Genomic DNA, 7918 nt, shown 5'->3' on the forward strand with positions numbered 1-7918 from the left:
AAAAAATATGAAAGACTGACAGTATGTTTTATGTTTGAGTCACTCAGTATGTCTAAACCAAGCAATCCATTACAAATTCACTGGGATTCAAAGTTTCAGAGTCTCAAACGACTTCTTCCTCGGGCAAAGACCAAATGATTCCAGATGATTCCAGAGCATGGGGGATGCAGGTGCAGGAGGCCGAGGCCTTAGAGGCCCTGGACAAGGGCTGAGGCCATAGGGCTCACAGCAATAAGACAGAGGACATGGAGTGGATTCCTGTCACCAAGTGGGATCTGCTGGTCAAGGACATGAAGATCAAGTCCCTGGAGGAAATTTATCTCTTCTCCTTACTCATCAGGGAGTCTGAGATTATTTACTTTTTCCTGGGCACATGCCTCAAGGATGGAGTTCTGAAGATCATGCCAGTGCAGAAGCAAACTCATGCTGACCAGATTTAAGGCATTTGTCACCACTGGGGAGCACAATGGTCACATTGGTCTGGGTGTAAAGTGTTCCAAGAAAGTAGCCACTGCCATTCACGGGGCCATCATTCTGGCCAAGCTCCCCACGGTCTTTGTGCAGAGAGGCTACTGGGGGAACAAGATTGGTAGGCCTCACACTGTCCCTTGCAAGGTGACAGGCTGTTGTGGCTCTGTGTTGGCGCATCTGATCCCTGCCCCAGAGGCACTTGCATCATCTCAGCCCCTCTGCCCAAGAAGCTGCTGCTGACGGTTGGTATTGAAGACTACTACACCTCTTCCAGGGGCTGCACTGATACTCTGGGCAACTTCGCTAAAGCCACCTTTCATGCCATCTCCAAGACCTGCTTCTACCTGACCCCAGACCTCTGAGAAGTGACTGTCTTCATCATCTTCTGACCAGGAATTCATTAATCATCTCGGAAAACTCACACCAGAGTGTTTGTTCAGAGGATGCAAGCTCCTGTAGTAGCTACAACGTAAGTATTTCTACAGAAGAAAAATAAAAATGAATGAAATCTGTCAAAAAAAAGAAGTCCTAGGTGATCTGAAAGGTTGTTTCATTAATGAAATAGAATATGTCTTTTTGTAGCAATCGGTAGCCTTTGTTTTCCCCAGAAAAATAATTTTCATGAAAGAAAAATTTTGAAAAATGTATTATATTTGATAGTGAATTTTATGTAATGACTCTACTATTTATTTGATTATTTGGGGGATAAAATAAAGTAAAAGCAGAAGGGGGAAAAGTGAATCAAACCGATATAATGCACCATCACAGAGAAGTCCCAAGCTTCCGTGAAAATATCATTTTAATTAAAATACTTGCTCTCTGAGTGGGTCAATCGGAAACAGAATAGAACAAAGAAATTGTCATTATGAAAAGTGACATATCCATATTCAGCAAGAATAAAAGTCTAAATTGATTGCAATTAAGCAGGGGTGCATGGGGATGAATTGAGCATCGAAGAACTAATGAAAAAGTTGCATTCTTTGACAGTCGGATTTAAAAGAGAGGCTAAGGAGGAGGAGGGAGAGGAGAGGAAGAAGGGGCAAAGAAGTAAAAGAAGAGGGCGAATGAAGAAGATGGGGGAAGGAGGAGGAAGAGAAAGATGAGGAGAAGAGAGGAAGAGAAAGGAGAAGATGGAGAAAAAGACTGGGAAGAAGACAATGAGGAAAAAGGGGAAGATGAAAAAGTGGAGGACTAGGAAGAGGAAGAAGAAACTTACTTTGTTGGAATATAGAGCAAGTTAGCTGTAAACAGGAAAGGAATACAGATGAACTAATTTTCAGCTGAGTATTTAGCACATGAGCTTGAAATAAGATTTCTACAATTTCTCTATCTAATGTGCACCTGCGCTAAGGATGCAGATGTGTAATTTGGAGGGGTATTCTTTGTAGAAGTAGCAAGTGGAGTTTCCCTGGGAAGAGAGTAAGAGAGTATTAAAGTCATGTGTCTAAGCTGTCTGTGTAGGAGCTGGAAAGCAGCCATCAACAGGTTGAACTGCAGGTAGCTGTCAGCTGCTCCTTCAGAAATCGTTGTGGTTGTTGCCTGTTCCTACACAGGTGTTACTGTAAGACGGCGGCATCAAGAAAACAAGGGTTGCAGTGGATAAGAAACTAAGGGAAAACTATAATAAAGGGTCTTTATGACTCTGTGCAAGTCCCACCAGGTAAAATTGAGACCTTCAGCAATTATGTGAACAATTCAAACAAATAAAAATACTGTCTCTTGACTCTCAGAATTTAGTCAGAAAGAATTAGGAGGAAGTCAAAGATCCATTTCACTTCGCTCTTCCAGACAGTGTGCCATGGAAACTTCACTATTATTTGTAAATGTAATGTATCATATGAAATTAATGTTACACTGTTATAACTGCAATTACATTTTCCTTTAAAAAGATATTTTCTAGATAAAATCAGTCATAAATTCACACACATTTAATTTTTTATAAATACTAGTGTCTCTTTTATTCTCATACAACTATTGTTAATTCCGAGTTGCCTAATTTCAGTTTATATCACCTAGAAACATATTATAGGTATTAAACAGCTATAAGTTACAACTGGATTAATTTAAGGGAAGTTGGAACAGACCTAGGGAAAATACCTGATGACAAAATTTGCTCATTACTATAGTTGTTTATCGGAGGACAAATGGTCACAATGGTCTTTGTGAAAGATCTACCAAGTCTCAACAGCACAGGTGCTGTGCAGGCCTTAGAAAAATGGATATCATCAGCAACAAAGAAAAACAAAATTTTAAAAAAGTTAATATGAACCCATATGAAGTGGAATACACACACAACCATGTAGTTGTGAACCACTTAACAATAGAGATTATGTGTTCTGTTAAATGTGCTATTAAGCAGCTTTACTGTTTTGTGAACATCAGAGTATACTTATAGAACCTAGACGACAGCTTGCTTATGCATATAAATATATAATACATAGTGTTTTATGTAGTCTGCTGATATGTATACACAGTATACACACACTAAATGGAATAAACTCTATATCATATATAGTATATGTATATGTGTGTGAGTGTGTACTTTTGTGTTTGCACCACTAGAATCACAATGAACAAAACCACCTCAGACTGCATCATGCATGAGACCAAGTAATGCACTCAGTAGATGTGATAAATGTGTGATGGATGAGGCTGCTAACATAAAATGTTACCTTACACTAACTTTTAAGTAGGAGTGCACTCTAAAGTAATAGTTAAGAGTGTAGTACAATAAGTACATATGCCAGTAATGCAGTCATTTATCATTATAAAATATCATGTAAGATACATAGTTGCACATGCTGCACTTTTATATGACTAGCAGCAGCAGCACAGATGTGAATAATGCTCTGTGCTATGATGTTATGATGGCTACAAGGTCCCTACATGATAGGACTTTCCCAGCTCTATTAAAATCTTCTGAGTTCGTCATCAGGTGTGTGGTCCATTGCTGGATGAAATATTGTGTGGCACACGTCAGTACATATAATAGTATGATAGTGTCACAGGAATATATGGACTGTATAGCCTCTGAAACTAACATACAGGAATTAATATTTTTTGCAGAAAAATTCAGTGTGATTACACATACATTACAACACATATATAACACAGAAAAAGCCTAAGAAATATAAAGCTAATCAGGCTTTGTTTGCATTCACTTTATGTTAAATAGACATGATCAGATCATCTAAAGGTGTGAATTGAAGTTTAGCAGTGCAAATTCCCACAAAGACGTCGGTTTTAGCCTCTGTGCCTCATTCTCTAATTTCCTCTCATTGCCATATAATTTCAGTATGTGCATTTTATACTGTGCACACCTCCAGTACCTTGCCCTTCAGACATGATTTCGATCTGTGTTCTGCTTGTCTGGATCTGCATCACCAGATGCCTCCCTGTCAGACAGTCAATGGAGACTCTGGGTTTATTGCCCATAACAAATAAAAGTTATCTCCATTCTTTAAAGCTAATCTGTGACTCCAAGACACTACAAGTTCAAAAGCGCTCAGACGACAGGAGGCCACAGCACTCATCTACAGTCAGCAGATGAGACAATGAGATTGTAACCATTTGTTTAAAGGATTTAAGACCTCTTTTCAGCCATAGAGTGCCACTAATAATACTTCACTGCCTTTACTTATAAGGACAGATAAGTCAAATGATAATCTAAAGTGTGTTTGTGAGAAGATAACACTGAAGAATCATTGCACAAAGGTTTCTGGGTGTAGAACACATGAGGAACCCCAGATCTGTTGAAGAAATCAAGGATTGGGAAATAGTTCATTAAAAGCAAACAAAAAGAAGTTCTATTATAAGGTACAACTTTGCAAATCAGGAAGCAATTAACTGTAGAATATTTTAAAATGCTTCTGAGGTAACTTGTACACTGTGGATGGTATTTTCTGTCAAATATATTTTGAAGATAATGATTATGTTACTGTTATCTTATGTGGCATTGAGTAAAGGTTTCTAATTATATTGGGGAAATATCACAATTTTGACATATAGTAGAGGAAATTCATCCTACAAAACAGAAGGTAAATAAACATGGTGAAAAATGGAGTCGCTGGAGCTTAATCATTAGCTATATTTAATACTTTAAAATAAATAGAAACTCATAACTCAGAAATTTACTATTGAGAATTTCTTGCATTCCTTCTGATAAATGCAAATGTGTCTTTCTTTACTGTGTGCCCCGTTCTCTGACCACTATTTCACATCGAACATTGGGTTTATTCTCATGATATCTTCAGGATATTATAAATGGGAAAGATTTATTCTAATCATCCATGTTTCAAAGATTAGGTAAATCCAGTTTAAGTAGCTCACTTAAAATTACATGTTAGTCAAGGCAGGGGGATTGGAGTTTGAACATGAATTCTTGTCATTGAAGAAAACATATAAAATATTTTTGATCATATGAATAGACAAATTTAAGGAAAACTTGTAACTGGTTCAACGGAATTGAACTTTCTGGGAACTGAACATATTTTCTACAAATTTAACCTTGCTACAATGGCAGAAAAGTAAAAAAAATAAAATCCAGTGTCATTACATGATTTAAATAATATCATGAACTGTATCACCACGGGAATGTTTGAGAACATCTATTTAGAACAATTGACTTCAAATGAAAAGAAGGTCAATAGCCTTTCCTTAAAGGGTTAATAAAGGAAAATATATTGAATGGCATTTCATAGATTTCACAACATCATTTCTCTCATGGAAATGGCAGATGGAGATATAAGGAGTTGAATTGAGTTTTAAGAACTTAGTCTCGCCATATCTCAAAAGTTATTGTTTCTGTTAAGTATTATATAAAAATGACTTAGCTCCTTGAAGAAAATATAGTTATCTTTAATAAAAATAATAAAAGACATTCTCTTACTACATATAAGTTTATATCTGTGTATTTCTCCAAATACTCAGATAAATGCCTTTAATCAGTAATTCTCCTAAAATAGTTGCACAATAAGGCCACCTATATTTCTTCATTATAAACCCTGGGAAGGTATATTATTTCCATAGCTGGCTCCTGAGAATCTCTCAACACAGATGCCCACCTGGTATCAGCTAATTGGAATTAACATGTAAAATTTACCCCACCTATCTGCTCAGGTTTAAGTATCTTAGTTCAAATATCTGATATTAACTTTCTTAGATTAATGCAAACTACTTGGATTCATAAATGGTATAAGTAGGTTTAGTAGGATATCTATCAAACTCATAGTTATAACTGAGCAGTGGCTTAAAGATTACTCAATAAAAATGCACTATTAACTTTATGCTTAGTACAAAAAGATCAGAAAAGATCTCATTGGTCTTCATTTGCCTTTAATAATAAAGTGAGCTATAATGTACTAGTATTCACTTGCAAAGAGTGGTGTCAGGGAAGGATTTATTAATTATCATATAATTAATATTAATACATAATATATCGATAATTTAAAGTATTATAAAATATTACACAATATAAATTGCATTTTATATATTATAAAATTAATATATGATATGTTAATCTTATATTAATGGACATTAATATAAATTAATCTATAGTCATATAAATTGCAGCTATTTCACCAATTTTTAGTGAAACAGCTCAGCACCTTTGTTCTTTATTTAATGTTTGTACATCTAAGCTGTCTTCTGTAAAAATGTGCCCAAAGAATGAATAATTTGTTATTTTAAAACAAACATTGAGCATTTTATAATGTATATAAAGTTCTGTTAAATGTTAATGAGTGACTGTTTTCTTCAAGATACCATAAAACTGACATAATATTACCAAATTAAAATTCCATCAATTTCAGTAAACCAAGAAGTAATCTTTTATGTCTGAAATGTAATTAGATTGTCGTTCCTGAATGCTCTGTTATCTTCTGCATCTCACAATTGCATTTATGATGAAACTGATCCCTTGAGTTTTATCATAGCTTTTATGAAAGTGGCCGGGGAAGCAACTCACACTGTTTTGACTCTTAATTGTATTGGTCCCATGTAAGTGTTGTTGTTTTGTTGCTTGTATTGTTCCGAAAAAGAAAATAGTATTAAACTTTTATGCTATATTTTATTCAACTCAATAACTAATCAATTTTATGACTGGAATAGATAAAATTAATAGTTTCCATTTTTTTTCCTGGATCATCTATGAGTGTTTAGAATGTTTTAGGAACCCTGAGCAGAGAAAAGGACAGAGGGTGATATAATTGGGTGGGAACCCCTGGTTGCTAGTCAGAGCATTTCTTGTGTTTCTATAAATGTACATGTATGCATGCATGCCTGTGTATGTGTTGATTCTTTAGGATTTCAATGTAAGTACTCCTTGCAAAATAACACACAAGAAAACATTGAAATCCTCGCATAGATTGAATTTCTATAACCACACGTTCTTTTCTGTCTTTCCTGAGAATACTGACACAGATATTCAGTTTCCTAATCATGGGATATGAATAAGCTGAGTTCTCTTTCACATTCACTCTCCAATACAGGCTGATAAGGGATGGTTTAAAGAGAAGCACTCCATCCATAAACACACAGAGATATGTGTAAGAAAGGGAAATTCTATTAAAATTCAACATTCACAAAGGCAAAGACTGATAAACAATGTGAAATAGGAAGGAAAGGGCTAAAGGTGTAGGGAAAGTGGGAAGGATAGGGGAAAGGGAATAAGGTAAAAGAAAAAAATATGAGAAAATGAAAAAAGACTGTAAAACAGAAGCAAATAACATTATATTTTTATAGCTCTATACTTTGGCTGATTTGATTTTGTCACTTATATCATCATTAACTCATTTCTTCAACCATTCAGCAACTATTTTGGGGGAATATATATGGGTTTATTTTCAAAATGAGGATCATAAAATTTTATCTTGTGAGTCAAATATTGCTTAATGGGAAACAATATATTCATTTTTATCTAGAAAACAGCTCTATTTTGCAATTAAAATTTAACAACAATCATTACTTGTCTTGGTTAATTTCTCATTGCCGAGACATAACACTGAGCACCCACAACTATAAGAAGGAAAGTGTTATTTTAGCTCACAAGGTTTCAATCCATCCAAGACAGGCCAGAATGGCAGAGGGGCATAGCAGAAGAGAAACAGCTCATGGCAGGGTCATGGAAGTAGAAGGCAATTAAGGTGCAGGAGAAAAAAGATAGACCCATCTAGGCCACAGAGCAACATCAGCTATAAACAGACTGGGCCCTCATGCTGCAATCACATCCTCCAAAGCCCACCTGTGAGCACATGACTTTGTGGCAGTGGAGTGGGGGACTAGATATCAACCATCACATGTTCATTATTACTTTACCTTTGCACATCTTTTTCATGTCTTGATAAACATGTTTGCTTGTTTGTCTGCTTGTTTGTTTTTTGGAGGGTAATGTGAAAGATTAAACCCAGGTTTTCACACATGCTAAGTGGGTAGTCTTCCAATGAGCTAC

The 7918-nt window shown here is 35.6% G+C and overlaps 1 pseudogene; it reads left to right on the plus strand.

Moving 5' to 3' along the window:
- Positions 1-245: 245 nt before the first annotated feature.
- Positions 246-833, plus strand: LOC104876075 (annotated as a pseudogene).
- The last annotated feature ends 7085 nt before the right edge of the window (positions 834-7918 follow it).

Source organism: Fukomys damarensis, unplaced genomic scaffold, assembly GCF_012274545.1.
Source record: "Fukomys damarensis isolate Sample0158 unplaced genomic scaffold, DMR_v1.0_HiC HiC_scaffold_30, whole genome shotgun sequence".
NCBI classification, from domain to species: Eukaryota; Metazoa; Chordata; class Mammalia; order Rodentia; family Bathyergidae; genus Fukomys; species Fukomys damarensis.